General features: G+C 45.5%; 1 long non-coding RNA gene and 24 other non-coding genes across 25 annotated transcripts; 13 read left to right on the top strand and 12 right to left on the bottom strand.

Annotated features, from left to right (window-relative positions):
- The first annotated feature begins 213 nt into the window (after positions 1 to 213).
- On the top strand, positions 214 to 295 carry trnas-gcu (transfer RNA serine (anticodon GCU)). Its single transcript has one exon. It is a non-coding gene; the product is annotated as a tRNA-Ser (tRNA).
- Positions 296 to 951: 656 nt separating this feature from the next.
- On the bottom strand, positions 952 to 1,092 carry LOC141378621 (U4 spliceosomal RNA). Its single transcript, XR_012393507.1, has one exon. It is a non-coding gene; the product is annotated as a U4 spliceosomal RNA (small nuclear RNA).
- A 1,212-nt stretch (positions 1,093 to 2,304) lies between these two features.
- trnas-gcu (transfer RNA serine (anticodon GCU)) lies at positions 2,305 to 2,386 on the top strand. Its single transcript has one exon. It is a non-coding gene; the product is annotated as a tRNA-Ser (tRNA).
- Positions 2,387 to 3,042: 656 nt separating this feature from the next.
- On the bottom strand, positions 3,043 to 3,183 carry LOC141378620 (U4 spliceosomal RNA). The gene has a single exon (XR_012393505.1). It is a non-coding gene; the product is annotated as a U4 spliceosomal RNA (small nuclear RNA).
- A 1,212-nt stretch (positions 3,184 to 4,395) lies between these two features.
- Positions 4,396 to 4,477, top strand: trnas-gcu (transfer RNA serine (anticodon GCU)). The gene has a single exon. It is a non-coding gene; the product is annotated as a tRNA-Ser (tRNA).
- A 656-nt stretch (positions 4,478 to 5,133) lies between these two features.
- Positions 5,134 to 5,274, bottom strand: LOC137488191 (U4 spliceosomal RNA). The gene has a single exon (XR_011010146.2). It is a non-coding gene; the product is annotated as a U4 spliceosomal RNA (small nuclear RNA).
- A 1,212-nt stretch (positions 5,275 to 6,486) lies between these two features.
- Positions 6,487 to 6,568, top strand: trnas-gcu (transfer RNA serine (anticodon GCU)). The gene has a single exon. It is a non-coding gene; the product is annotated as a tRNA-Ser (tRNA).
- Positions 6,569 to 7,224: 656 nt separating this feature from the next.
- Positions 7,225 to 7,365, bottom strand: LOC137490534 (U4 spliceosomal RNA). The gene has a single exon (XR_011010149.1). It is a non-coding gene; the product is annotated as a U4 spliceosomal RNA (small nuclear RNA).
- Positions 7,366 to 8,577: 1,212 nt separating this feature from the next.
- On the top strand, positions 8,578 to 8,659 carry trnas-gcu (transfer RNA serine (anticodon GCU)). Its single transcript has one exon. It is a non-coding gene; the product is annotated as a tRNA-Ser (tRNA).
- A 656-nt stretch (positions 8,660 to 9,315) lies between these two features.
- On the bottom strand, positions 9,316 to 9,456 carry LOC137488183 (U4 spliceosomal RNA). Its single transcript, XR_011010140.1, has one exon. It is a non-coding gene; the product is annotated as a U4 spliceosomal RNA (small nuclear RNA).
- A 1,212-nt stretch (positions 9,457 to 10,668) lies between these two features.
- trnas-gcu (transfer RNA serine (anticodon GCU)) lies at positions 10,669 to 10,750 on the top strand. Its single transcript has one exon. It is a non-coding gene; the product is annotated as a tRNA-Ser (tRNA).
- Positions 10,751 to 11,406: 656 nt separating this feature from the next.
- Positions 11,407 to 11,547, bottom strand: LOC137488188 (U4 spliceosomal RNA). The gene has a single exon (XR_011010132.2). It is a non-coding gene; the product is annotated as a U4 spliceosomal RNA (small nuclear RNA).
- Positions 11,548 to 12,759: 1,212 nt separating this feature from the next.
- Positions 12,760 to 12,841, top strand: trnas-gcu (transfer RNA serine (anticodon GCU)). The gene has a single exon. It is a non-coding gene; the product is annotated as a tRNA-Ser (tRNA).
- Positions 12,842 to 13,497: 656 nt separating this feature from the next.
- Positions 13,498 to 13,638, bottom strand: LOC137488173 (U4 spliceosomal RNA). The gene has a single exon (XR_011010159.1). It is a non-coding gene; the product is annotated as a U4 spliceosomal RNA (small nuclear RNA).
- A 1,398-nt stretch (positions 13,639 to 15,036) lies between these two features.
- LOC141378449 (uncharacterized) lies at positions 15,037 to 16,318 on the top strand. Its single transcript, XR_012393095.1, has 2 exons — positions 15,037 to 15,108; positions 15,197 to 16,318. It is a non-coding gene; the product is annotated as an uncharacterized lncRNA (long non-coding RNA).
- Positions 16,319 to 16,579: 261 nt separating this feature from the next.
- trnas-gcu (transfer RNA serine (anticodon GCU)) lies at positions 16,580 to 16,661 on the top strand. The gene has a single exon. It is a non-coding gene; the product is annotated as a tRNA-Ser (tRNA).
- Positions 16,662 to 17,317: 656 nt separating this feature from the next.
- Positions 17,318 to 17,458, bottom strand: LOC141374968 (U4 spliceosomal RNA). The gene has a single exon (XR_011010131.1). It is a non-coding gene; the product is annotated as a U4 spliceosomal RNA (small nuclear RNA).
- A 1,212-nt stretch (positions 17,459 to 18,670) lies between these two features.
- Positions 18,671 to 18,752, top strand: trnas-gcu (transfer RNA serine (anticodon GCU)). Its single transcript has one exon. It is a non-coding gene; the product is annotated as a tRNA-Ser (tRNA).
- Positions 18,753 to 19,408: 656 nt separating this feature from the next.
- On the bottom strand, positions 19,409 to 19,549 carry LOC137488195 (U4 spliceosomal RNA). Its single transcript, XR_012393506.1, has one exon. It is a non-coding gene; the product is annotated as a U4 spliceosomal RNA (small nuclear RNA).
- Positions 19,550 to 20,761: 1,212 nt separating this feature from the next.
- trnas-gcu (transfer RNA serine (anticodon GCU)) lies at positions 20,762 to 20,843 on the top strand. Its single transcript has one exon. It is a non-coding gene; the product is annotated as a tRNA-Ser (tRNA).
- Positions 20,844 to 21,499: 656 nt separating this feature from the next.
- On the bottom strand, positions 21,500 to 21,640 carry LOC137488184 (U4 spliceosomal RNA). Its single transcript, XR_011007125.2, has one exon. It is a non-coding gene; the product is annotated as a U4 spliceosomal RNA (small nuclear RNA).
- A 1,212-nt stretch (positions 21,641 to 22,852) lies between these two features.
- Positions 22,853 to 22,934, top strand: trnas-gcu (transfer RNA serine (anticodon GCU)). The gene has a single exon. It is a non-coding gene; the product is annotated as a tRNA-Ser (tRNA).
- Positions 22,935 to 23,590: 656 nt separating this feature from the next.
- Positions 23,591 to 23,731, bottom strand: LOC141374982 (U4 spliceosomal RNA). The gene has a single exon (XR_011007119.2). It is a non-coding gene; the product is annotated as a U4 spliceosomal RNA (small nuclear RNA).
- A 1,212-nt stretch (positions 23,732 to 24,943) lies between these two features.
- trnas-gcu (transfer RNA serine (anticodon GCU)) lies at positions 24,944 to 25,025 on the top strand. Its single transcript has one exon. It is a non-coding gene; the product is annotated as a tRNA-Ser (tRNA).
- A 656-nt stretch (positions 25,026 to 25,681) lies between these two features.
- On the bottom strand, positions 25,682 to 25,822 carry LOC137488179 (U4 spliceosomal RNA). Its single transcript, XR_011010154.1, has one exon. It is a non-coding gene; the product is annotated as a U4 spliceosomal RNA (small nuclear RNA).
- Between the last annotated feature and the right edge of the window lie 1,042 nt (positions 25,823 to 26,864).

Below are 26,864 nucleotides of genomic sequence, written 5' to 3'. Positions count from 1 at the left end.
TGTGCTCTGCATGTGTGCGGTTTAATCCCGTCGTCGTTGTTCATTCAAGAGAGCCCAGTGCTTCCGTGGAAGGTTTCTTACTCTCACCCTCTTAGTGCTTCGAAGCATGTTATGGCAAAATTGAAAGTCATTTGGCCGAAATTAGTTGCAGAAACATACATAAACAAATATGTGCCACAGTCTAGCCTCCCTCAGAAAGGTGGGAACATATGTGACGAGGTGGCCGAGTGGTTAAGGCGATGGACTGCTAATCCATTGTGTTCTGCACGCGTGGGTTCGAATCCCATCCTCGTCGTTTGTTTAGGAGAGGCCGGGGCTTTCATGGAAGGTATCTTACTCGCACCATCTTCGTGCTTGTTATGGCAAATTGGAAAGTCATCTACCGAAGATGGTTGCAGGAACATACATAAATAATTATGTGCCACAGTCCAGGCTCCATCAGGAAAGTGGGAGCCTACGTGACGAGGTGGTCGAGTGGTTAAGGCGATGGACTGCTAACTTATTGTGCTCTGCACGCGTGGGTTCAAATCCCATCCTTGACGTTCAATTGAGAGAGCCAAGTGCTTTCGTGGAAGATGTTTTACTCTCACCCTCTTAGCGTTTTGAAGGAGGTTGTTGCAAGATTTAATTTCATATTTACCAAAAATAGTTGCAAATGCTTACATACATGCCACAGCACAGCCCCCACCAGGAAACTGGGTAAATTCATGACGAGGTTGCCAAGCGGTTAAGGGGATGGACTGCTAATCCATGCGTGGGTTCAATCCCATCCTCGTCGTTCAATTTTTCAGAGAGCCTGGTGCTTCCGCTGAAGTTTTCTGACAACATTCTGAAGATTGTCATGGTTCAGGTGAATCCAACCTGCTGCATGTTTAGTGAAACAACTCTGGCGCAAATTGCAGCATGTTCAAGATCCAGACACTCAGCTATTCTTTTGAACAGAACATAAAGCCTTCTAGGAGGCTGTCAAAAACTGCCAGAGCTGACTGTATTTCAAGCCATCTCGGCGGGGTATTGGGTAAAGTTTGCAACCAGCAATGATCACGCCTCGGCTAGGCCTCATAGGCTATGATATTGCCTCTGCGAAAGAATACCAATCTAAACAATGAACTCTTATATCTACCAATCTGGACATGAAACGACAAGGTGGTATCAAACTTTAAACTGCTAGCCATCAGCCTTCTGGCACCAATGAGTGCATGCTGTGTCAGTAGAACAGGTTGTTGAAAAGCCTAAAAAGAATTACTTATACACTGTTTCATTTTAACTTAAAGAAAAGTTTACACTACTTTTGTGAATCTGGGAGAAGAGAACTGTGGGTAATGTGGTAAAGGGGGCGGAGTCACAACGCTGAACGGCCGAGAAAATGGCTGAGATTGGGATGCATTTACTGGGCTGTGCAGGGATTGGGGTAAAATAATGAAGCATGCAAGGGCACTGAAATCATATTTGCACACAAATCCAGGGTCAGCTATGCTGCCGTTTTTAGACTCAGGCATTTTGTCTAGTTTCTCTCCAACAAAACCGGAAGAAACACATTGAAGTCAATGTTGAACAATAACTATGGGGCAATGATTCGAGCTATTGAAAAGCTCCTTATGACAAGCTTTAGCTGCATCTTTTTCGTAAGAACCCCCAAGAAACAACAAAGTCCAACTTCCTGCACAACAAGCAGGTAACCTGAGACGAGGTGGCTGAGTGGCTAGGGTAAAAGACTGCTAATCCCTGGTGCTCTGCTCGCGCGGGTTTGAGTCCCATCCTTGTTGCTCGTCCAACTAAAAGTTAAACCTTCCTCTGGCACAAAGTTGTGCTTACGCATGATGAGGTGGCCGAGTGCTTAGGTTAGTACGCTGTACTCTGCAAGCTTAAATCCCATCCTCGTTGTTTTGGGAGAGGCCACTGCTTCTGTCTAAGGTTTCTTACTTGCACCTCTTAGCGTCTTAAAGGACGTTATGGCAAAAACTTTATGTAATATGTAGCGAAATTAGCGGCAAAAACATACGTACACGCCACAGTCCAGCCTCCATCAGGAAAGCGTATGTATGCGAGAGGAGGGAGCCGAGTGGATAAGGCGATGGCCTGCTAATCCATTGTGCTCTGCATGTGTGCGGTTTAATCCCGTCGTCGTTGTTCATTCAAGAGAGCCCAGTGCTTCCGTGGAAGGTTTCTTACTCTCACCCTCTTAGTGCTTCGAAGCATGTTATGGCAAAATTGAAAGTCATTTGGCCGAAATTAGTTGCAGAAACATACATAAACAAATATGTGCCACAGTCTAGCCTCCCTCAGAAAGGTGGGAACATATGTGACGAGGTGGCCGAGTGGTTAAGGCGATGGACTGCTAATCCATTGTGTTCTGCACGCGTGTGTTCGAATCCCATCCTCGTCGTTTGTTTAGGAGAGGCCGGGGCTTTCATGGAAGGTATCTTACTCGCACCATCTTCGTGCTTGTTATGGCAAATTGGAAAGTCATCTACCGAAGATGGTTGCAGGAACATACATAAATAATTATGTGCCACAGTCCAGGCTCCATCAGGAAAGTGGGAGCCTACGTGACGAGGTGGTCGAGTGGTTAAGGCGATGGACTGCTAACTTATTGTGCTCTGCACGCGTGGGTTCAAATCCCATCCTTGACGTTCAATTGAGAGAGCCAAGTGCTTTCGTGGAAGATGTTTTACTCTCACCCTCTTAGCGTTTTGAAGGAGGTTGTTGCAAGATTTAATTTCATATTTACCAAAAATAGTTGCAAATGCTTACATACATGCCACAGCACAGCCCCCACCAGGAAACTGGGTAAATTCATGACGAGGTTGCCAAGCGGTTAAGGGGATGGACTGCTAATCCACGCGTGGGTTCAATCCCATCCTCGTCGTTCAATTTTTCAGAGAGCCTGGTGCTTCCGCTGAAGTTTTCTGACAACATTCTGAAGATTGTCATGGTTCAGGTGAATCCAACCTGCTGCATGTTTAGTGAAACAACTCTGGCGCAAATTGCAGCATGTTCAAGATCCAGACACTCAGCTATTCTTTTGAACAGAACATAGAGCCTTCTAGGAGGCTGTCAAAAATTGCCAGAGCTGACTGTATTTCAAGCCATCTCGGCGGGGTATAGGGTAAAGTTTTCAACCAGCAATGATCACGCCTCTGCTAGGCCTCATAGGCTATGATATTGCCTCTGCGAAAGAATACCAATCTAAACAATGAACTCTTATATCTACCAATCTGGACATGAAACGACAAGGTGGTATCAAACTTTAAACTGCTAGCCATCAGCCTTCTGGCACCAATGAGTGCATGCTGTGTCAGTGGAACAGGTTGTTGAAAAGCCTAAAAGGAATTACTTATACACTGTTTCATTTTAACTTAAAGAAAAGTTTACACTACTTTTGTGAATCTGGGAGAAGAGAACTGTGGGTAATGTGGTAAAGGGGGCGGAGTCACAACGCTGAACGTCCGAGAAAAGGGCTGAGATTGGGATGCATTTACTGGGCTGTGCAGGGATTGGGGTAAAATAATGAAGCATGCAAGGGCACTGAAATCATATTTGCACACAAATCCAGGGTCAGCTATGCTGCCGTTTTTAGACTCAGGCATTTTGTCTAGTTTCTCTCCAACAAATCCGGAAGAAACACATTGAAGTCAATGTTGAACAATAACTATGGGGCACTGATTCGAGCTATTGAAAAGCTCCTTATGACAAGCTTTAGCTGCATCTTTTTCGTAAGAACCCCCAAGAAACAACAAAGTCCAACTTCCTGCACAACAAGCAGGTAACCTGAGACGAGGTGGCTGAGTGGCTAGGGTAAAAGACTGCTAATCCCTGGTGCTCTGCTCGCGCGGGTTTGAGTCCCATCCTTGTTGCTCGTCCAACTAAAAGTTAAACCTTCCTCTGGCACAAAGTTGTGCTTACGCATGATGAGGTGGCCGAGTGCTAAGGTTAGTACGCTGTACTCTGCAAGCTTAAATCCCATCCTCGTTGTTTTGGGAGAGGCCACTGCTTCTGTCTAAGGTTTCTTACTTGCACCTCTTAGCGTCTTAAAGGACGTTATGGCAAAAACTTTATGTAATATGTAGCGAAATTAGCGGCAAAAACATACGTACACGCCACAGTCCAGCCTCCATCAGGAAAGCGTATGTATGCGAGAGGAGGGAGCCGAGTGGATAAGGCGATGGCCTGCTAATCCATTGTGCTCTGCATGTGTGCGGTTTAATCCCGTCGTCGTTGTTCATTCAAGAGAGCCCAGTGCTTCCGTGGAAGGTTTCTTACTCTCACCCTCTTAGTGCTTCGAAGCATGTTATGGCAAAATTGAAAGTCATTTGGCCGAAATTAGTTGCAGAAACATACATAAACAAATATGTGCCACAGTCTAGCCTCCCTCAGAAAGGTGGGAACATATGTGACGAGGTGGCCGAGTGGTTAAGGCGATGGACTGCTAATCCATTGTGTTCTGCACGCGTGGGTTCGAATCCCATCCTCGTCGTTTGTTTAGGAGAGGCCGGGGCTTTCATGGAAGGTATCTTACTCGCACCATCTTCGTGCTTGTTATGGCAAATTGGAAAGTCATCTACCGAAGATGGTTGCAGGAACATACATAAATAATTATGTGCCACAGTCCAGGCTCCATCAGGAAAGTGGGAGCCTACGTGACGAGGTGGTCGAGTGGTTAAGGCGATGGACTGCTAACTTATTGTGCTCTGCACGCGTGGGTTCAAATCCCATCCTTGACGTTCAATTGAGAGAGCCAAGTGCTTTCGTGGAAGATGTTTTACTCTCACCCTCTTAGCGTTTTGAAGGAGGTTGTTGCAAGATTTAATTTCATATTTACCAAAAATAGTTGCAAATGCTTACATACATGCCACAGCACAGCCCCCACCAGGAAACTGGGTAAATTCATGACGAGGTTGCCAAGCGGTTAAGGGGATGGACTGCTAATCCACGCGTGGGTTCAATCCCATCCTCGTCGTTCAATTTTTCAGAGAGCCTGGTGCTTCCGCTGAAGTTTTCTGACAACATTCTGAAGATTGTCATGGTTCAGGTGAATCCAACCTGCTGCATGTTTAGTGAAACAACTCTGGCGCAAATTGCAGCATGTTCAAGATCCAGACACTCAGCTATTCTTTTGAACAGAACATAAAGCCTTCTAGGAGGCTGTCAAAAACTGCCAGAGCTGACTGTATTTCAAGCCATCTCGGCGGGGTATTGGGTAAAGTTTGCAACCAGCAATGATCACGCCTCGGCTAGGCCTCATAGGCTATGATATTGCCTCTGCGAAAGAATACCAATCTAAACAATGAACTCTTATATCTACCAATCTGGACATGAAACGACAAGGTGGTATCAAACTTTAAACTGCTAGCCATCAGCCTTCTGGCACCAATGAGTGCATGCTGTGTCAGTAGAACAGGTTGTTGAAAAGCCTAAAAAGAATTACTTATACACTGTTTCATTTTAACTTAAAGAAAAGTTTACACTACTTTTGTGAATCTGGGAGAAGAGAACTGTGGGTAATGTGGTAAAGGGGGCGGAGTCACAACGCTGAACGGCCGAGAAAATGGCTGAGATTGGGATGCATTTACTGGGCTGTGCAGGGATTGGGGTAAAATAATGAAGCATGCAAGGGCACTGAAATCATATTTGCACACAAATCCAGGGTCAGCTATGCTGCCGTTTTTAGACTCAGGCATTTTGTCTAGTTTCTCTCCAACAAAACCGGAAGAAACACATTGAAGTCAATGTTGAACAATAACTATGGGGCAATGATTCGAGCTATTGAAAAGCTCCTTATGACAAGCTTTAGCTGCATCTTTTTCGTAAGAACCCCCAAGAAACAACAAAGTCCAACTTCCTGCACAACAAGCAGGTAACCTGAGACGAGGTGGCTGAGTGGCTAGGGTAAAAGACTGCTAATCCCTGGTGCTCTGCTCGCGCGGGTTTGAGTCCCATCCTTGTTGCTCGTCCAACTAAAAGTTAAACCTTCCTCTGGCACAAAGTTGTGCTTACGCATGATGAGGTGGCCGAGTGCTTAGGTTAGTACGCTGTACTCTGCAAGCTTAAATCCCATCCTCGTTGTTTTGGGAGAGGCCACTGCTTCTGTCTAAGGTTTCTTACTTGCACCTCTTAGCGTCTTAAAGGACGTTATGGCAAAAACTTTATGTAATATGTAGCGAAATTAGCGGCAAAAACATACGTACACGCCACAGTCCAGCCTCCATCAGGAAAGCGTATGTATGCGAGAGGAGGGAGCCGAGTGGATAAGGCGATGGCCTGCTAATCCATTGTGCTCTGCATGTGTGCGGTTTAATCCCGTCGTCGTTGTTCATTCAAGAGAGCCCAGTGCTTCCGTGGAAGGTTTCTTACTCTCACCCTCTTAGTGCTTCGAAGCATGTTATGGCAAAATTGAAAGTCATTTGGCCGAAATTAGTTGCAGAAACATACATAAACAAATATGTGCCACAGTCTAGCCTCCCTCAGAAAGGTGGGAACATATGTGACGAGGTGGCCGAGTGGTTAAGGCGATGGACTGCTAATCCATTGTGCTCTGCACGCGTGGGTTCGAATCCCATCCTCGTCGTTTGTTTAGGAGAGGCCGGGGCTTTCATGGAAGGTATCTTACTCGCACCATCTTCGTGCTTGTTATGGCAAATTGGAAAGTCATCTACCGAAGATGGTTGCAGGAACATACATAAATAATTATGTGCCACAGTCCAGGCTCCATCAGGAAAGTGGGAGCCTACGTGACGAGGTGGTCGAGTGGTTAAGGCGATGGACTGCTAACTTATTGTGCTCTGCACGCGTTGGTTCAAATCCCATCCTTGACGTTCAATTGAGAGAGCCAAGTGCTTTCGTGGAAGATGTTTTACTCTCACCCTCTTAGCGTTTTGAAGGAGGTTGTTGCAAGATTTAATTTCATATTTACCAAAAATAGTTGCAAATGCTTACATACATGCCACAGCACAGCCCCCACCAGGAAACTGGGTAAATTCATGACGAGGTTGCCAAGCGGTTAAGGGGATGGACTGCTAATCCATGCGTGGGTTCAATCCCATCCTCGTCGTTCAATTTTTCAGAGAGCCTGGTGCTTCCGCTGAAGTTTTCTGACAACATTCTGAAGATTGTCATGGTTCAGGTGAATCCAACCTGCTGCATGTTTAGTGAAACAACTCTGGCGCAAATTGCAGCATGTTCAAGATCCAGACACTCAGCTATTCTTTTGAACAGAACATAGAGCCTTCTAGGAGGCTGTCAAAAACTGCCAGAGCTGACTGTATTTCAAGCCATCTCGGCGGGGTATTGGGTAAAGTTTGCAACCAGCAATGATCACGCCTCGGCTAGGCCTCATAGGCTATGATATTGCCTCTGCGAAAGAATACCAATCTAAACAATGAACTCTTATATCTACCAATCTGGACATGAAACGACAAGGTGGTATCAAACTTTAAACTGCTAGCCATCAGCCTTCTGGCACCAATGAGTGCATGCTGTGTCAGTAGAACAGGTTGTTGAAAAGCCTAAAAAGAATTACTTATACACTGTTTCATTTTAACTTAAAGAAAAGTTTACACTACTTTTGTGAATCTGGGAGAAGAGAACTGTGGGTAATGTGGTAAAGGGGGCGGAGTCACAACGCTGAACGGCCGAGAAAATGGCTGAGATTGGGATGCATTTACTGGGCTGTGCAGGGATTGGGGTAAAATAATGAAGCATGCAAGGGCACTGAAATCATATTTGCACACAAATCCAGGGTCAGCTATGCTGCCGTTTTTAGACTCAGGCATTTTGTCTAGTTTCTCTCCAACAAAACCGGAAGAAACACATTGAAGTCAATGTTGAACAATAACTATGGGGCACTGATTCGAGCTATTGAAAAGCTCCTTATGACAAGCTTTAGCTGCATCTTTTTCGTAAGAACCCCCAAGAAACAACAAAGTCCAACTTCCTGCACAACAAGCAGGTAACCTGAGACGAGGTGGCTGAGTGGCTAGGGTAAAAGACTGCTAATCCCTGGTGCTCTGCTCGCGCGGGTTTGAGTCCCATCCTTGTTGCTCGTCCAACTAAAAGTTAAACCTTCCTCTGGCACAAAGTTGTGCTTACGCATGATGAGGTGGCCGAGTGCTTAGGTTAGTACGCTGTACTCTGCAAGCTTAAATCCCATCCTCGTTGTTTTGGGAGAGGCCACTGCTTCTGTCTAAGGTTTCTTACTTGCACCTCTTAGCGTCTTAAAGGACGTTATGGCAAAAACTTTATGTAATATGTAGCGAAATTAGCGGCAAAAACATACGTACACGCCACAGTCCAGCCTCCATCAGGAAAGCGTATGTATGCGAGAGGAGGGAGCCGAGTGGATAAGGCGATGGCCTGCTAATCCATTGTGCTCTGCATGTGTGCGGTTTAATCCCGTCGTCGTTGTTCATTCAAGAGAGCCCAGTGCTTCCGTGGAAGGTTTCTTACTCTCACCCTCTTAGTGCTTCGAAGCATGTTATGGCAAAATTGAAAGTCATTTGGCCGAAATTAGTTGCAGAAACATACATAAACAAATATGTGCCACAGTCTAGCCTCCCTCAGAAAGGTGGGAACATATGTGACGAGGTGGCCGAGTGGTTAAGGCGATGGACTGCTAATCCATTGTGTTCTGCACGCGTGGGTTTGAATCCCATCCTCGTCGTTTGTTTAGGAGAGGCCGGGGCTTTCATGGAAGGTATCTTACTCGCACCATCTTCGTGCTTGTTATGGCAAATTGGAAAGTCATCTACCGAAGATGGTTGCAGGAACATACATAAATAATTATGTGCCACAGTCCAGGCTCCATCAGGAAAGTGGGAGCCTACGTGACGAGGTGGTCGAGTGGTTAAGGCGATGGACTGCTAACTTATTGTGCTCTGCACGCGTGGGTTCAAATCCCATCCTTGACGTTCAATTGAGAGAGCCAAGTGCTTTCGTGGAAGATGTTTTACTCTCACCCTCTTAGCGTTTTGAAGGAGGTTGTTGCAAGATTTAATTTCATATTTACCAAAAATAGTTGCAAATGCTTACATACATGCCACAGCACAGCCCCCACCAGGAAACTGGGTAAATTCATGACGAGGTTGCCAAGCGGTTAAGGGGATGGACTGCTAATCCACGCGTGGGTTCAATCCCATCCTCGTCGTTCAATTTTTCAGAGAGCCTGGTGCTTCCGCTGAAGTTTTCTGACAACATTCTGAAGATTGTCATGGTTCAGGTGAATCCAACCTGCTGCATGTTTAGTGAAACAACTCTGGCGCAAATTGCAGCATGTTCAAGATCCAGACACTCAGCTATTCTTTTGAACAGAACATAGAGCCTTCTAGGAGGCTGTCAAAAATTGCCAGAGCTGACTGTATTTCAAGCCATCTCGGCGGGGTATAGGGTAAAGTTTTCAACCAGCAATGATCACGCCTCTGCTAGGCCTCATAGGCTATGATATTGCCTCTGCGAAAGAATACCAATCTAAACAATGAACTCTTATATCTACCAATCTGGACATGAAACGACAAGGTGGTATCAAACTTTAAACTGCTAGCCATCAGCCTTCTGGCACCAATGAGTGCATGCTGTGTCAGTAGAACAGGTTGTTGAAAAGCCTAAAAAGAATTACTTATACACTGTTTCATTTTAACTTAAAGAAAAGTTTACACTACTTTTGTGAATCTGGGAGAAGAGAACTGTGGGTAATGTGGTAAATGGGGCGGAGTCACAACGCTGAACGTCCGAGAAAATGGCTGAGATTGGGATGCATTTACTGGGCTGTGCAGGGATTGGGGTAAAATAATGAAGCATGCAAGGGCACTGAAATCATATTTGCACACAAATCCAGGGTCAGCTATGCTGCCGTTTTTAGACTCAGGCATTTTGTCTAGTTTCTCTCCAACAAAACCGGAAGAAACACATTGAAGTCAATGTTGAACAATAACTATGGGGCACTGATTCGAGCTATTGAAAAGCTCCTTATGACAAGCTTTAGCTGCATCTTTTTCGTAAGAACCCCCAAGAAACAACAAAGTCCAACTTCCTGCACAACAAGCAGGTAACCTGAGACGAGGTGGCTGAGTGGCTAGGGTAAAAGACTGCTAATCCCTGGTGCTCTGCTCGCGCGGGTTTGAGTCCCATCCTTGTTGCTCGTCCAACTAAAAGTTAAACCTTCCTCTGGCACAAAGTTGTGCTTACGCATGGTGAGGTGGCCGAGTGCTTAGGTTAGTACGCTGTACTCTGCAAGCTTAAATCCCATCCTCGTTGTTTTGGGAGAGGCCACTGCTTCTGTCTAAGGTTTCTTACTTGCACCTCTTAGCGTCTTAAAGGACGTTATGGCAAAAACTTTATGTAATATGTAGCGAAATTAGCGGCAAAAACATACGTACACGCCACAGTCCAGCCTCCATCAGCAAAGCGTATGTATGCGAGAGGAGGGGGCCGAGTGGATAAGGCGATGGCCTGCTAATCCATTGTGCTCTGCATGTGTGCGGTTTAATCCCGTCGTCGTTGTTCATTCAAGAGAGCCCAGTGCTTCCGTGGAAGGTTTCTTACTCTCACCCTCTTAGTGCTTCGAAGCATGTTATGGCAAAATTGAAAGTCATTTGGCCGAAATTAGTTGCAGAAACATACATAAACAAATATGTGCCACAGTCTAGCCTCCCTCAGAATGGTGGGAACATATGTGACGAGGTGGCCGAGTGGTTAAGGCGATGGACTGCTAATCCATTGTGCTCTGCACGCGTGGGTTGGAATCCCATCCTCGTCGTTTGTTTAGGAGAGGCCGGGGCTTTCATGGAAGGTATCTTACTCGCACCATCTTCGTGCTTGTTATGGCAAATTGGAAAGTCATCTACCGAAGATGGTTGCAGGAACATACATAAATAATTATGTGCCACAGTCCAGGCTCCATCAGGAAAGTGGGAGCCTACGTGACGAGGTGGTCGAGTGGTTAAGGCGATGGACTGCTAACTTATTGTGCTCTGCACGCGTGGGTTCAAATCCCATCCTTGACGTTCAATTGAGAGAGCCAAGTGCTTTCGTGGAAGATGTTTTACTCTCACCCTCTTAGCGTTTTGAAGGAGGTTGTTGCAAGATTTAATTTCATATTTACCAAAAATAGTTGCAAATGCTTACATACATGCCACAGCACAGCCCCCACCAGGAAACTGGGTAAATTCATGACGAGGTTGCCAAGCGGTTAAGGGGATGGACTGCTAATCCACGCGTGGGTTCAATCCCATCCTCGTCGTTCAATTTTTCAGAGAGCCTGGTGCTTCCGCTGAAGTTTTCTGACAACATTCTGAAGATTGTCATGGTTCAGGTGAATCCAACCTGCTGCATGTTTAGTGAAACAACTCTGGCGCAAATTGCAGCATGTTCAAGATCCAGACACTCAGCTATTCTTTTGAACAGAACATTGAGCCTTCTAGGAGGCTGTCAAAAATTGCCAGAGCTTACTGTATTTCAAGCCATCTCGGCGGGGTATTGGGTAAAGTTTGCAACCAGCAATGATCACGCCTCGGCTAGGCCTCATAGGCTATGATATTGCCTCTGCGAAAGAATACCAATCTCAACAATGAACTCTTATATCTACCAATCTGGACATGAAACGACAAGGTGGTATCAAACTTTAAACTGCTAGCCATCAGCCTTCTGGCACCAATGAGTGCATGCTGTGTCAGTAGAACAGGTTATTGAAATGCCTAAAAAGAATTACTTATACACTGTTTCATTTTAACTTAAAGAAAAGTTTACACTACTTTTGTGAATCTGGGAGAAGAGAACTGTGGGTAATGTGGTAAAGGGGGCGGAGTCACAACGCTGAACGGCCGAGAAAATGGCTGAGATTGGGATGCATTTACTGGGCTGTGCAGGGATTGGGGTAAAATAATGAAGCATGCAAGGGCACTGAAATCATATTTGCACACAAATCCAGGGTCAGCTATGCTGCCGTTTTTAGACTCAGGCATTTTGTCTAGTTTCTCGCCAACAAAACCGGAAGAAACACATTGAAGTCAATGTTGAACAATAACTATGGGGCACTGATTCGAGCTATTGAAAAGCTCCTTATGACAAGCTTTAGCTGCATCTTTTTCGTAAGAACCCCCAAGAAACAACAAAGTCCAACTTCCTGCACAACAAGCAGGTAACCTGAGACGAGGTGGCTGAGTGGCTAGGGTAAAAGACTGCTAATCCCTGGTGCTCTGCTCGCGCGGGTTTGAGTCCCATCCTTGTTGCTCGTCCAACTAAAAGTTAAACCTTCCTCTGGCACAAAGTTGTGCTTACGCATGATGAGGTGGCCGAGTGCTTAGGTTAGTACGCTGTACTCTGCAAGCTTAAATCCCATCTTTGTTGTTTTGGGAGAGGCCACTGCTTCTGTCTAAGGTTTCTTACTTGCACCTCTTAGCGTCTTAAAGGACGTTATGGCAAAAACTTTATGTAATATGTAGCGAAATTAGCGGCAAAAACATACGTACACGCCACAGTCCAGCCTCCATCAGGAAAGCGTATGTATGCGAGAGGAGGGAGCCGAGTGGATAAGGCGATGGCCTGCTAATCCATTGTGCTCTGCATGTGTGCGGTTTAATCCCGTCGTCGTTGTTCATTCAAGAGAGCCCAGTGCTTCCGTGGAAGGTTTCTTACTCTCACCCTCTTAGTGCTTCGAAGCATGTTATGGCAAAATTGAAAGTCATTTGGCTGAAATTAGTTGCAGAAACATACATAAACAAATATGTGCCACAGTCTAGCCTCCCTCAGAATGGTGGGAACACATGTGACGAGGTGGCCGAGTGGTTAAGGCGATGGACTGCTAATCCATTGTGCTCTGCACGCGTGGGTTCGAATCCCATCCTCGTCGTTTGTTTAGGAGAGGCCGGGGCTTTCATGGAAGGTATCTTACTCGCACCATCTTCGTGCTTGTTATGGCAAATTGGAAAGTCATCCACCGAAGATGGTTGCAGGAACATACATAAATAATTATGTGCCACAGTCCAGGCTCCATCAGGAAAGTGGGAGCCTACGTGACGAGGTGGTCGAGTGGTTAAGGCGATGGACTGCTAACTTATTGTGCTCTGCACGCGTGGGTTCAAATCCCATCCTTGACGTTCAATTGAGAGAGCCAAGTGCTTTCGTGGAAGATGTTTTACTCTCACCCTCTTAGCGTTTTGAAGGAGGTTGTTGCAAGATTTAATTTCATATTTACCAAAAATAGTTGCAAATGCTTACATACATGCCACAGCACAGCCCCCACCAGGAAACTGGGTAAATTCATGACGAGGTTGCCAAGCGGTTAAGGGGATGGACTGCTAATCCACGCGTGGGTTCAATCCCATCCTCGTCGTTCAATTTTTCAGAGAGCCTGGTGCTTCCGCTGAAGTTTTCTGACAACATTCTGAAGATTGTCATGGTTCAGGTGAATCCAACCTGCTGCATGTTTAGTGAAACAACTCTGGCGCAAATTGCAGCATGTTCAAGATCCAGACACTCAGCTATTCTTTTGAACAGAACATTGAGCCTTCTAGGAGGCTGTCAAAAATTGCCAGAGCTGACTGTATTTCAAGCCATCTCGGCGGGGTATTGGGTAAAGTTTTCAACCAGCAATGATCACGCCTCGGCTAGGCCTCATAGGCTATGATATTGCCTCTGCGAAAGAATACCAATCTCAACAATGAACTCTTATATCTACCAATCTGGACATGAAACGACAAGGTGGTATCAAACTTTAAACTGCTAGCCATCAGCCTTCTGGCACCAATGAGTGCATGCTGTGTCAGTAGAACAGGTTATTGAAATGCCTAAAAAGAATTACTTATACACTGTTTCATTTTAACTTAAAGAAAAGTTTACACTACTTTTGTGAATCTGGGAGAAGAGAACTGTGGGTAATGTGGTAAAGGGGGCGGAGTCACAACGCTGAACGGCCGAGAAAATGGCTGAGATTGGGATGCATTTACTGGGCTGTGCAGGGATTGGGGTAAAATAATGAAGCATGCAAGGGCACTGAAATCATATTTGCACACAAATCCAGGGTCAGCTATGCTGCCGTTTTTAGACTCAGGCATTTTGTCTAGTTTCTCTCCAACAAAACCGGAAGAAACACATTGAAGTCAATGTTGAACAATAACTATGGGGCACTGATTCGAGCTATTGAAAAGCTCCTTATGACAAGCTTTAGCTGCATCTTTTTCGTAAGAACCCCCAAGAAACAACAAAGTCCAACTTCCTGCACAACAAGCAGGTAACCTGAGACGAGGTGGCTGAGTGGCTAGGGTAAAAGACTGCTAATCCCTGGTGCTCTGCTCGCGTGGGTTGGAGTCCCATCCTTGTTGCTCGTCCAACTAAAAGTTAAACCTTCCTCTGGCACAAAGTTGTGCTTGCGCATGATGAGGTGGCCGAGTGCTTAGGTTAGTACGCTGTACTCTGCAAGCTTAAATCCCATCCTCGTTGTTTTGGGAGAGGCCACTGCTTCTGTCTAAGGTTTCTTACTTGCACCTCTTAGCGTCTTAAAGGACGTTATGGCAAAAACTTTATGTAATATGTAGCGAAATTAGCGGCAAAAACATACGTACACGCCACAGTCCAGCCTCCATCAGGAAAGCGTATGTATGCGAGAGGAGGGGGCCGAGTGGATAAGGCGATGGCCTGCTAATCCATTGTGCTCTGCATGTGTGCGGTTTAATCCCGTCGTCGTTGTTCATTCAAGAGAGCCCAGTGCTTCCGTGGAAGGTTTCTTACTCTCACCCTCTTAGTGCTTCGAAGCATGTGATTGTGACCGTGTATAGGATAAGTGGTAGTGATTGATGTTGATAACAACCAATCAGGGGCCAGTGCTGCCTATTTTAGAGCCGGTTGGCTGTGTTAGGTGATGTCACCTCCAGCCCCGCCTTTCTTGTTCCGCGTTTGTTGACATCTGTTTCAGGTATGTTAGCGGTTGTGTGTGTGTCTCTCTCTCTCTCTCTTTCGATTAACGTTTGGATTAATCATCGTGGTTTCATTTTTAGCCTGGTTTTTCGTTGGTTTTCCTGTTGGTTGCCATGGAGTTAATGACTGTCACCCATTCAGCTCGCTTGTAGCATAAATGGAGATGACTAATTCGTAATACATGAGTGTACTACTCCCGGCTTGGTAAGTTTCTTATGTAGAGATTAAAGGGGAATGCTAGCGTGTGATTTTGCAAACAGTAACCGTTTTTGCATGTGCATATCTCTTGTAGGATTCTCCCTCTCTGTCCTGGGCGATTATAAATAAAGATCTAGCATCTGTAACATTACTCCGGTTGTGTTTGAAAGATTCTGCTATCCTGAGATCTCTAGTGGAAAGAACTACTACTGTTGTTTACTACTGCTGCCTGCTTCTACTATCTGCTGCTGCTACATTTACTGCTGCAGTTACTACTAGCTGCTACTGCTACCCGCTACTACTATCTGCTGCTGCTACATTCACTGCTGCAGTTACTACTAGCTGCTACTGCTACCCGCTACTACTATCTGCTGCTGCTACATTCACTGCTGCAGTTACTACTAGCTGCTACTGCTACCCGTTACTACTATCTGCTGCTGCTACATTTACTGCTGCAGTTACTACTAGCTGCTACTGCTATCCGCTACTACTATCTGCCTGCTGCTACTCTACTGTTGCAGTTACTGCTAACTGCTACGACTAACTGTTACCTGCTCTATTTACTGCTGTTGTTATTACGACCTGCTACTACTATCTCCTATTGCTACTGTTATATAATTTGTGATTTTTGTTCTGTTTGGTTGTGTGATTCGGTGTGCAAAAGAGTGAGTTTTGTGTTCTGTGTGAATCTTGCTTTTCTATAGCGAAACCACAGAAGCTGTATTTGGTTTTTCTTTTCTTGTGTGTGGTTTGTTGTTTGTTTTACTCTTGTATAATTTATCCCGTATATTGATTTTGATTTTCCTTGCAGGAACTGAGGTCCCATGGGTGCAGGATCTTGAGGTGGTGGTGGTGTCACTGCACTTGACATTTTTGCTGTGGACGGTTTGGGAAGTGTGGAGTGTGTGGATCTAGTGTGGTGTGTGTGTGGAAGTGTGCTTTTTGAACACAACGGAGCACTGGTGATTCCCCCCCCCCCATGTGTGACCTCAGCCCTGTAAGTTAGTTTATTCAATTTATTTCCCCGGTTAATTTCATTTTCATATTTACTTTGTAATAACGTTGTTGTTGTCTTCTATAAATTTGTTTTCTTTTTTTGTTTTATTTTACTGCAGTTGTGTTGGAGGGGGGTGCTGGCAAAATGTTAAGAGAATGTAATGTGACCATTTTAATCTGCCACAAATTCTGAAAATAAATTTTGTATTTTTATACTATACCCACGTCTCTTGCCTATCCATATGAGAACTGAACCTGTGTGGCCTAAGAGTAAGGTTTAAGCCAATTTCTATTTCCTGGGAGAAAACCTCTCAGGTGGCGTAGTCGGATTTGCTTTGTGGATAAATTGTTAATCCCTACTCTTCCCTCCTGCCACATTATGGCAAAATTGAAAGTCATTTGGCCGAAATTAGTTGCAGAAACATACATAAACAAATATGTGCCACAGTCTAGCCTCCCTCAGAAAGGTGGGAACATATGTGACGAGGTGGCCGAGTGGTTAAGGCGATGGACTGCTAATCCATTGTGCTCTGCACGCGTGGGTTCGAATCCCATCCTCGTCGTTTGTTTAGGAGAGGCCGGGGCTTTCATGGAAGGTATCTTACTCGCACCATCTTCGTGCTTGTTATGGCAAATTGGAAAGTCATCTACCGAAGATGGTTGCAGGAACATACATAAATAATTATGTGCCACAGTCCAGGCTCCATCAGGAAAGTGGGAGCCTACGTGACGAGGTGGTCGAGTGGTTAAGGCGATGGACTGCTAACTTATTGTGCTCTGCACGCGTGGGTTCAAATCCCATCCTTGACGTTCAATTGAGAGAGCCAAGTGCTTTCGTGGAAGATGTTTTACTCTCACCCTCTTAGCGTTTTGAAGGAGGTTGTTGCAAGATTTAATTTCATATTTACCAAAAATAGTTGCAAATACTTACATACATGCCACAGCACAGCCCCCACCAGGAAACTGGGTAAATTCATGACGAGGTTGCCAAGCGGTTAAGGGGATGGACTGCTAATCCACGCGTGGGTTCAATCCCATCCTCGTCGTTCAATTTTTCAGAGAGCCTGGTGCTTCCGCTGAAGTTTTCTGACAACATTCTGAAGATTGTCATGGTTCAGGTGAATCCAACCTGCTGCATGTTTAGTGAAACAACTCTGGCGCAAATTGCAGCATGTTCAAGATCCAGACACTCAGCTATTCTTTTGAACAGAACATTGAGCCTTCTAGGAGGCTGTCAAAAATTGCCAGAGCTGACTGTATTTCAAGCCATCTCGGCGGGGTATTGGGTAAAGTTTTCAACCAGCAATGATCACGCCTCGGCTAGGCCTCATAGGCTATGATATTGCCTCTGCGAAAGAATACCAATCTCAACAATGAACTCTTATATCTACCAATCTGGACATGAAACGACAAGGTGGTATCAAACTTTAAACTGCTAGCCATCAGCCTTCTGGCACCAATGAGTGCATGCTGTGTCAGTAGAACAGGTTATTGAAATGCCTAAAAAGAATTACTTATACACTGTTTCATTTTAACTTAAAGAAAAGTTTACACTACTTTTGTGAATCTGGGAGAAGAGAACTGTGGGTAATGTGGTAAAGGGGGCGGAGTCACAACGCTGAACGGCCGAGAAAATGGCTGAGATTGGGATGCATTTACTGGGCTGTGCAGGGATTGGGGTAAAATAATGAAGCATGCAAGGGCACTGAAATCATATTTGCACACAAATCCAGGGTCAGCTATGCTGCCGTTTTTAGACTCAGGCATTTTGTCTAGTTTCTCTCCAACAAAACCGGAAGAAACGCATTGAAGTCAATGTTGAACAATAACTATGGGGCACTGATTCGAGCTATTGAAAAGCTCCTTATGACAAGCTTTAGCTGCATCTTTTTCGTAAGAACCCCCAAGAAACAACAAAGTCCAACTTCCTGCACAACAAGCAGGTAACCTGAGACGAGGTGGCTGAGTGGCTAGGGTAAAAGACTGCTAATCCCTGGTGCTCTGCTCGCGCGGGTTTGAGTCCCATCCTTGTTGCTCGTCCAACTAAAAGTTAAACCTTCCTCTGGCACAAAGTTGTGCTTACGCATGATGAGGTGGCCGAGTGCTAAGGTTAGTACGCTGTACTCTGCAAGCTTAAATCCCATCCTCGTTGTTTTGGGAGAGGCCACTGCTTCTGTCTAAGGTTTCTTACTTGCACCTCTTAGCGTCTTAAAGGACGTTATGGCAAAAACTTTATGTAATATGTAGCGAAATTAGCGGCAAAAACATACGTACACGCCACAGTCCAGCCTCCATCAGGAAAGCGTATGTATGCGAGAGGAGGGAGCCGAGTGGATAAGGCGATGGCCTGCTAATCCATTGTGCTCTGCATGTGTGCGGTTTAATCCCGTCGTCGTTGTTCATTCAAGAGAGCCCAGTGCTTCCGTGGAAGGTTTCTTACTCTCACCCTCTTAGTGCTTCGAAGCATGTTATGGCAAAATTGAAAGTCATTTGGCCGAAATTAGTTGCAGAAACATACATAAACAAATATGTGCCACAGTCTAGCCTCCCTCAGAAAGGTGGGAACATATGTGACGAGGTGGCCGAGTGGTTAAGGCGATGGACTGCTAATCCATTGTGTTCTGCACGCGTGGGTTCGAATCCCATCCTCGTCGTTTGTTTAGGAGAGGCCGGGGCTTTCATGGAAGGTATCTTACTCGCACCATCTTCGTGCTTGTTATGGCAAATTGGAAAGTCATCTACCGAAGATGGTTGCAGGAACATACATAAATAATTATGTGCCACAGTCCAGGCTCCATCAGGAAAGTGGGAGCCTACGTGACGAGGTGGTCGAGTGGTTAAGGCGATGGACTGCTAACTTATTGTGCTCTGCACGCGTGGGTTCAAATCCCATCCTTGACGTTCAATTGAGAGAGCCAAGTGCTTTCGTGGAAGATGTTTTACTCTCACCCTCTTAGCGTTTTGAAGGAGGTTGTTGCAAGATTTAATTTCATATTTACCAAAAATAGTTGCAAATGCTTACATACATGCCACAGCACAGCCCCCACCAGGAAACTGGGTAAATTCATGACGAGGTTGCCAAGCGGTTAAGGGGATGGACTGCTAATCCATGCGTGGGTTCAATCCCATCCTCGTCGTTCAATTTTTCAGAGAGCCTGGTGCTTCCGCTGAAGTTTTCTGACAACATTCTGAAGATTGTCATGGTTCAGGTGAATCCAACCTGCTGCATGTTTAGTGAAACAACTCTGGCGCAAATTGCAGCATGTTCAAGATCCAGACACTCAGCTATTCTTTTGAACAGAACATAAAGCCTTCTAGGAGGCTGTCAAAAACTGCCAGAGCTGACTGTATTTCAAGCCATCTCGGCGGGGTATTGGGTAAAGTTTGCAACCAGCAATGATCACGCCTCGGCTAGGCCTCATAGGCTATGATATTGCCTCTGCGAAAGAATACCAATCTAAACAATGAACTCTTATATCTACCAATCTGGACATGAAACGACAAGGTGGTATCAAACTTTAAACTGCTAGCCATCAGCCTTCTGGCACCAATGAGTGCATGCTGTGTCAGTAGAACAGGTTGTTGAAAAGCCTAAAAAGAATTACTTATACACTGTTTCATTTTAACTTAAAGAAAAGTTTACACTACTTTTGTGAATCTGGGAGAAGAGAACTGTGGGTAATGTGGTAAAGGGGGCGGAGTCACAACGCTGAACGGCCGAGAAAATGGCTGAGATTGGGATGCATTTACTGGGCTGTGCAGGGATTGGGGTAAAATAATGAAGCATGCAAGGGCACTGAAATCATATTTGCACACAAATCCAGGGTCAGCTATGCTGCCGTTTTTAGACTCAGGCATTTTGTCTAGTTTCTCTCCAACAAAACCGGAAGAAACACATTGAAGTCAATGTTGAACAATAACTATGGGGCAATGATTCGAGCTATTGAAAAGCTCCTTATGACAAGCTTTAGCTGCATCTTTTTCGTAAGAACCCCCAAGAAACAACAAAGTCCAACTTCCTGCACAACAAGCAGGTAACCTGAGACGAGGTGGCTGAGTGGCTAGGGTAAAAGACTGCTAATCCCTGGTGCTCTGCTCGCGCGGGTTTGAGTCCCATCCTTGTTGCTCGTCCAACTAAAAGTTAAACCTTCCTCTGGCACAAAGTTGTGCTTACGCATGATGAGGTGGCCGAGTGCTTAGGTTAGTACGCTGTACTCTGCAAGCTTAAATCCCATCCTCGTTGTTTTGGGAGAGGCCACTGCTTCTGTCTAAGGTTTCTTACTTGCACCTCTTAGCGTCTTAAAGGACGTTATGGCAAAAACTTTATGTAATATGTAGCGAAATTAGCGGCAAAAACATACGTACACGCCACAGTCCAGCCTCCATCAGGAAAGCGTATGTATGCGAGAGGAGGGAGCCGAGTGGATAAGGCGATGGCCTGCTAATCCATTGTGCTCTGCATGTGTGCGGTTTAATCCCGTCGTCGTTGTTCATTCAAGAGAGCCCAGTGCTTCCGTGGAAGGTTTCTTACTCTCACCCTCTTAGTGCTTCGAAGCATGTTATGGCAAAATTGAAAGTCATTTGGCCGAAATTAGTTGCAGAAACATACATAAACAAATATGTGCCACAGTCTAGCCTCCCTCAGAAAGGTGGGAACATATGTGACGAGGTGGCCGAGTGGTTAAGGCGATGGACTGCTAATCCATTGTGTTCTGCACGCGTGTGTTCGAATCCCATCCTCGTCGTTTGTTTAGGAGAGGCCGGGGCTTTCATGGAAGGTATCTTACTCGCACCATCTTCGTGCTTGTTATGGCAAATTGGAAAGTCATCTACCGAAGATGGTTGCAGGAACATACATAAATAATTATGTGCCACAGTCCAGGCTCCATCAGGAAAGTGGGAGCCTACGTGACGAGGTGGTCGAGTGGTTAAGGCGATGGACTGCTAACTTATTGTGCTCTGCACGCGTGGGTTCAAATCCCATCCTTGACGTTCAATTGAGAGAGCCAAGTGCTTTCGTGGAAGATGTTTTACTCTCACCCTCTTAGCGTTTTGAAGGAGGTTGTTGCAAGATTTAATTTCATATTTACCAAAAATAGTTGCAAATGCTTACATACATGCCACAGCACAGCCCCCACCAGGAAACTGGGTAAATTCATGACGAGGTTGCCAAGCGGTTAAGGGGATGGACTGCTAATCCACGCGTGGGTTCAATCCCATCCTCGTCGTTCAATTTTTCAGAGAGCCTGGTGCTTCCGCTGAAGTTTTCTGACAACATTCTGAAGATTGTCATGGTTCAGGTGAATCCAACCTGCTGCATGTTTAGTGAAACAACTCTGGCGCAAATTGCAGCATGTTCAAGATCCAGACACTCAGCTATTCTTTTGAACAGAACATAGAGCCTTCTAGGAGGCTGTCAAAAATTGCCAGAGCTGACTGTATTTCAAGCCATCTCGGCGGGGTATAGGGTAAAGTTTTCAACCAGCAATGATCACGCCTCTGCTAGGCCTCATAGGCTATGATATTGCCTCTGCGAAAGAATACCAATCTAAACAATGAACTCTTATATCTACCAATCTGGACATGAAACGACAAGGTGGTATCAAACTTTAAACTGCTAGCCATCAGCCTTCTGGCACCAATGAGTGCATGCTGTGTCAGTAGAACAGGTTATTGAAATGCCTAAAAAGAATTACTTATACACTGTTTCATTTTAACTTAAAGAAAAGTTTACACTACTTTTGTGAATCTGGGAGAAGAGAACTGTGGGTAATGTGGTAAAGGGGGCGGAGTCACAACGCTGAACGGCCGAGAAAATGGCTGAGATTGGGATGCATTTACTGGGCTGTGCAGGGATTGGGGTAAAATAATGAAGCATGCAAGGGCACTGAAATCATATTTGCACACAAATCCAGGGTCAGCTATGCTGCCGTTTTTAGACTCAGGCATTTTGTCTAGTTTCTCTCCAACAAAACCGGAAGAAACGCATTGAAGTCAATGTTGAACAATAACTATGGGGCACTGATTCGAGCTATTGAAAAGCTCCTTATGACAAGCTTTAGCTGCATCTTTTTCGTAAGAACCCCCAAGAAACAACAAAGTCCAACTTCCTGCACAACAAGCAGGTAACCTGAGACGAGGTGGCTGAGTGGCTAGGGTAAAAGACTGCTAATCCCTGGTGCTCTGCTCGCGCGGGTTTGAGTCCCATCCTTGTTGCTCGTCCAACTAAAAGTTAAACCTTCCTCTGGCACAAAGTTGTGCTTGCGCATGATGAGGTGGCCGAGTGCTTAGGTTAGTACGCTGTACTCTGCAAGCTTAAATCCCATCCTCGTTGTTTTGGGAGAGGCCACTGCTTCTGTCTAAGGTTTCTTACTTGCACCTCTTAGCGTCTTAAAGGACGTTATGGCAAAAACTTTATGTAATATGTAGCGAAATTAGCGGCAAAAACATACGTACACGCCACAGTCCAGCCTCCATCAGGAAAGCGTATGTATGCGAGAGGAGGGGGCCGAGTGGATAAGGCGATGGCCTGCTAATCCATTGTGCTCTGCATGTGTGCGGTTTAATCCCGTCGTCGTTGTTCATTCAAGAGAGCCCAGTGCTTCCGTGGAAGGTTTCTTACTCTCACCCTCTTAGTGCTTCGAAGCATGTTATGGCAAAATTGAAAGTCATTTGGCCGAAATTAGTTGCAGAAACATACATAAACAAATATGTGCCACAGTCTAGCCTCCCTCAGAATGGTGGGAACATATGTGACGAGGTGGCCGAGTGGTTAAGGCGATGGACTGCTAATCCATTGTGCTCTGCACGCGTGGGTTCGAATCCCATCCTCGTCGTTTGTTTAGGAGAGGCCGGGGCTTTCATGGAAGGTATCTTACTCGCACCATCTTCGTGCTTGTTATGGCAAATTGGAAAGTCATCCACCGAAGATGGTTGCAGGAACATACATAAATAATTATGTGCCACAGTCCAGGCTCCATCAGGAAAGTGGGAGCCTACGTGACGAGGTGGTCGAGTGGTTAAGGCGATGGACTGCTAACTTATTGTGCTCTGCACGCGTGGGTTCAAATCCCATCCTTGACGTTCAATTGAGAGAGCCAAGTGCTTTCGTGGAAGATGTTTTACTCTCACCCTCTTAGCGTTTTGAAGGAGGTTGTTGCAAGATTTAATTTCATATTTACCAAAAATAGTTGCAAATGCTTACATACATGCCACAGCACAGCCCCCACCAGGAAACTGGGTAAATTCATGACGAGGTTGTCAAGCGGTTAAGGGGATGGACTGCTAATCCACGCGTGGGTTCAATCCCATCCTCGTCGTTCAATTTTTCAGAGAGCCTGGTGCTTCCGCTGAAGTTTTCTGACAACATTCTGAAGATTGTCATGGTTCAGGTGAATCCAACCTGCTGCATGTTTAGTGAAACAACTCTGGCGCAAATTGCAGCATGTTCAAGATCCGGACACTCAGCTATTCTTTTGAACAGAACATTGAGCCTTCTAGGAGGCTGTCAAAAATTGCCAGAGCTGACTGTATTTCAAGCCATCTCGGCGGGGTATTGGGTAAAGTTTTCAACCAACAATGATCACGCCTCGGCTAGGCCTCATAGGCTATGATATTGCCTCTGCGAAAGAATACCAATCTAAACAATGAACTCTTATATCTACCAATCTGGACATGAAACGACAAGGTGGTATCAAACTTTAAACTGCTAGCCATCAGCCTTCTGGCACCAATGAGTGCATGCTGTGTCAGTAGAACAGGTTGTTGAAAAGCCTAAAAAGAATTACTTATACACTGTTTCATTTTAACTTAAAGAAAAGTTTACACTACTTTTGTGAATCTGGGAGAAGAGAACTGTGGGTAATGTGGTAAAGGGGGCGGAGTCACAACGCTGAACGGCCGAGAAAATGGCTGAGATTGGGATGCATTTACTGGGCTGTGCAGGGATTGGGGTAAAATAATGAAGCATGCAAGGGCACTGAAATCATATTTGCACACAAATCCAGGGTCAGCTATGCTGCCGTTTTTAGACTCAGGCATTTTGTCTAGTTTCTCTCCAACAAAACCGGAAGAAACACATTGAAGTCAATGTTGAACAATAACTATGGGGCAATGATTCGAGCTATTGAAAAGCTCCTTATGACAAGCTTTAGCTGCATCTTTTTCGTAAGAACCCCCAAGAAACAACAAAGTCCAACTTCCTGCACAACAAGCAGGTAACCTGAGACGAGGTGGCTGAGTGGCTAGGGTAAAAGACTGCTAATCCCTGGTGCTCTGCTCGCGCGGGTTTGAGTCCCATCCTTGTTGCTCGTCCAACTAAAAGTTAAACCTTCCTCTGGCACAAAGTTGTGCTTACGCATGATGAGGTGGCCGAGTGCTTAGGTTAGTACGCTGTACTCTGCAAGCTTAAATCCCATCCTCGTTGTTTTGGGAGAGGCCACTGCTTCTGTCTAAGGTTTCTTACTTGCACCTCTTAGCGTCTTAAAGGACGTTATGGCAAAAACTTTATGTAATATGTAGCGAAATTAGCGGCAAAAACATACGTACACGCCACAGTCCAGCCTCCATCAGGAAAGCGTATGTATGCGAGAGGAGGGAGCCGAGTGGATAAGGCGATGGCCTGCTAATCCATTGTGCTCTGCATGTGTGCGGTTTAATCCCGTCGTCGTTGTTCATTCAAGAGAGCCCAGTGCTTCCGTGGAAGGTTTCTTACTCTCACCCTCTTAGTGCTTCGAAGCATGTTATGGCAAAATTGAAAGTCATTTGGCCGAAATTAGTTGCAGAAACATACATAAACAAATATGTGCCACAGTCTAGCCTCCCTCAGAAAGGTGGGAACATATGTGACGAGGTGGCCGAGTGGTTAAGGCGATGGACTGCTAATCCATTGTGCTCTGCACGCGTGGGTTCGAATCCCATCCTCGTCGTTTGTTTAGGAGAGGCCGGGGCTTTCATGGAAGGTATCTTACTCGCACCATCTTCGTGCTTGTTATGGCAAATTGGAAAGTCATCTACCGAAGATGGTTGCAGGAACATACATAAATAATTATGTGCCACAGTCCAGGCTCCATCAGGAAAGTGGGAGCCTACGTGACGAGGTGGTCGAGTGGTTAAGGCGATGGACTGCTAACTTATTGTGCTCTGCACGCGTTGGTTCAAATCCCATCCTTGACGTTCAATTGAGAGAGCCAAGTGCTTTCGTGGAAGATGTTTTACTCTCACCCTCTTAGCGTTTTGAAGGAGGTTGTTGCAAGATTTAATTTCATATTTACCAAAAATAGTTGCAAATGCTTACATACATGCCACAGCACAGCCCCCACCAGGAAACTGGGTAAATTCATGACGAGGTTGCCAAGCGGTTAAGGGGATGGACTGCTAATCCATGCGTGGGTTCAATCCCATCCTCGTCGTTCAATTTTTCAGAGAGCCTGGTGCTTCCGCTGAAGTTTTCTGACAACATTCTGAAGATTGTCATGGTTCAGGTGAATCCAACCTGCTGCATGTTTAGTGAAACAACTCTGGCGCAAATTGCAGCATGTTCAAGATCCAGACACTCAGCTATTCTTTTGAACAGAACATAGAGCCTTCTAGGAGGCTGTCAAAAACTGCCAGAGCTGACTGTATTTCAAGCCATCTCGGCGGGGTATTGGGTAAAGTTTGCAACCAGCAATGATCACGCCTCGGCTAGGCCTCATAGGCTATGATATTGCCTCTGCGAAAGAATACCAATCTAAACAATGAACTCTTATATCTACCAATCTGGACATGAAACGACAAGGTGGTATCAAACTTTAAACTGCTAGCCATCAGCCTTCTGGCACCAATGAGTGCATGCTGTGTCAGTAGAACAGGTTGTTGAAAAGCCTAAAAAGAATTACTTATACACTGTTTCATTTTAACTTAAAGAAAAGTTTACACTACTTTTGTGAATCTGGGAGAAGAGAACTGTGGGTAATGTGGTAAAGGGGGCGGAGTCACAACGCTGAACGGCCGAGAAAATGGCTGAGATTGGGATGCATTTACTGGGCTGTGCAGGGATTGGGGTAAAATAATGAAGCATGCAAGGGCACTGAAATCATATTTGCACACAAATCCAGGGTCAGCTATGCTGCCGTTTTTAGACTCAGGCATTTTGTCTAGTTTCTCTCCAACAAAACCGGAAGAAACACATTGAAGTCAATGTTGAACAATAACTATGGGGCACTGATTCGAGCTATTGAAAAGCTCCTTATGACAAGCTTTAGCTGCATCTTTTTCGTAAGAACCCCCAAGAAACAACAAAGTCCAACTTCCTGCACAACAAGCAGGTAACCTGAGACGAGGTGGCTGAGTGGCTAGGGTAAAAGACTGCTAATCCCTGGTGCTCTGCTCGCGCGGGTTTGAGTCCCATCCTTGTTGCTCGTCCAACTAAAAGTTAAACCTTCCTCTGGCACAAAGTTGTGCTTACGCATGATGAGGTGGCCGAGTGCTTAGGTTAGTACGCTGTACTCTGCAAGCTTAAATCCCATCCTCGTTGTTTTGGGAGAGGCCACTGCTTCTGTCTAAGGTTTCTTACTTGCACCTCTTAGCGTCTTAAAGGACGTTATGGCAAAAACTTTATGTAATATGTAGCGAAATTAGCGGCAAAAACATACGTACACGCCACAGTCCAGCCTCCATCAGGAAAGCGTATGTATGCGAGAGGAGGGAGCCGAGTGGATAAGGCGATGGCCTGCTAATCCATTGTGCTCTGCATGTGTGCGGTTTAATCCCGTCGTCGTTGTTCA

This window comes from Danio rerio, chromosome 17 (genome assembly GCF_049306965.1).
Source record: "Danio rerio strain Tuebingen ecotype United States chromosome 17, GRCz12tu, whole genome shotgun sequence".
Lineage (NCBI taxonomy): Eukaryota > Metazoa > Chordata > Actinopteri > Cypriniformes > Danionidae > Danio > Danio rerio.
This window is presented reverse-complemented; position numbering and strand designations above follow the sequence as displayed.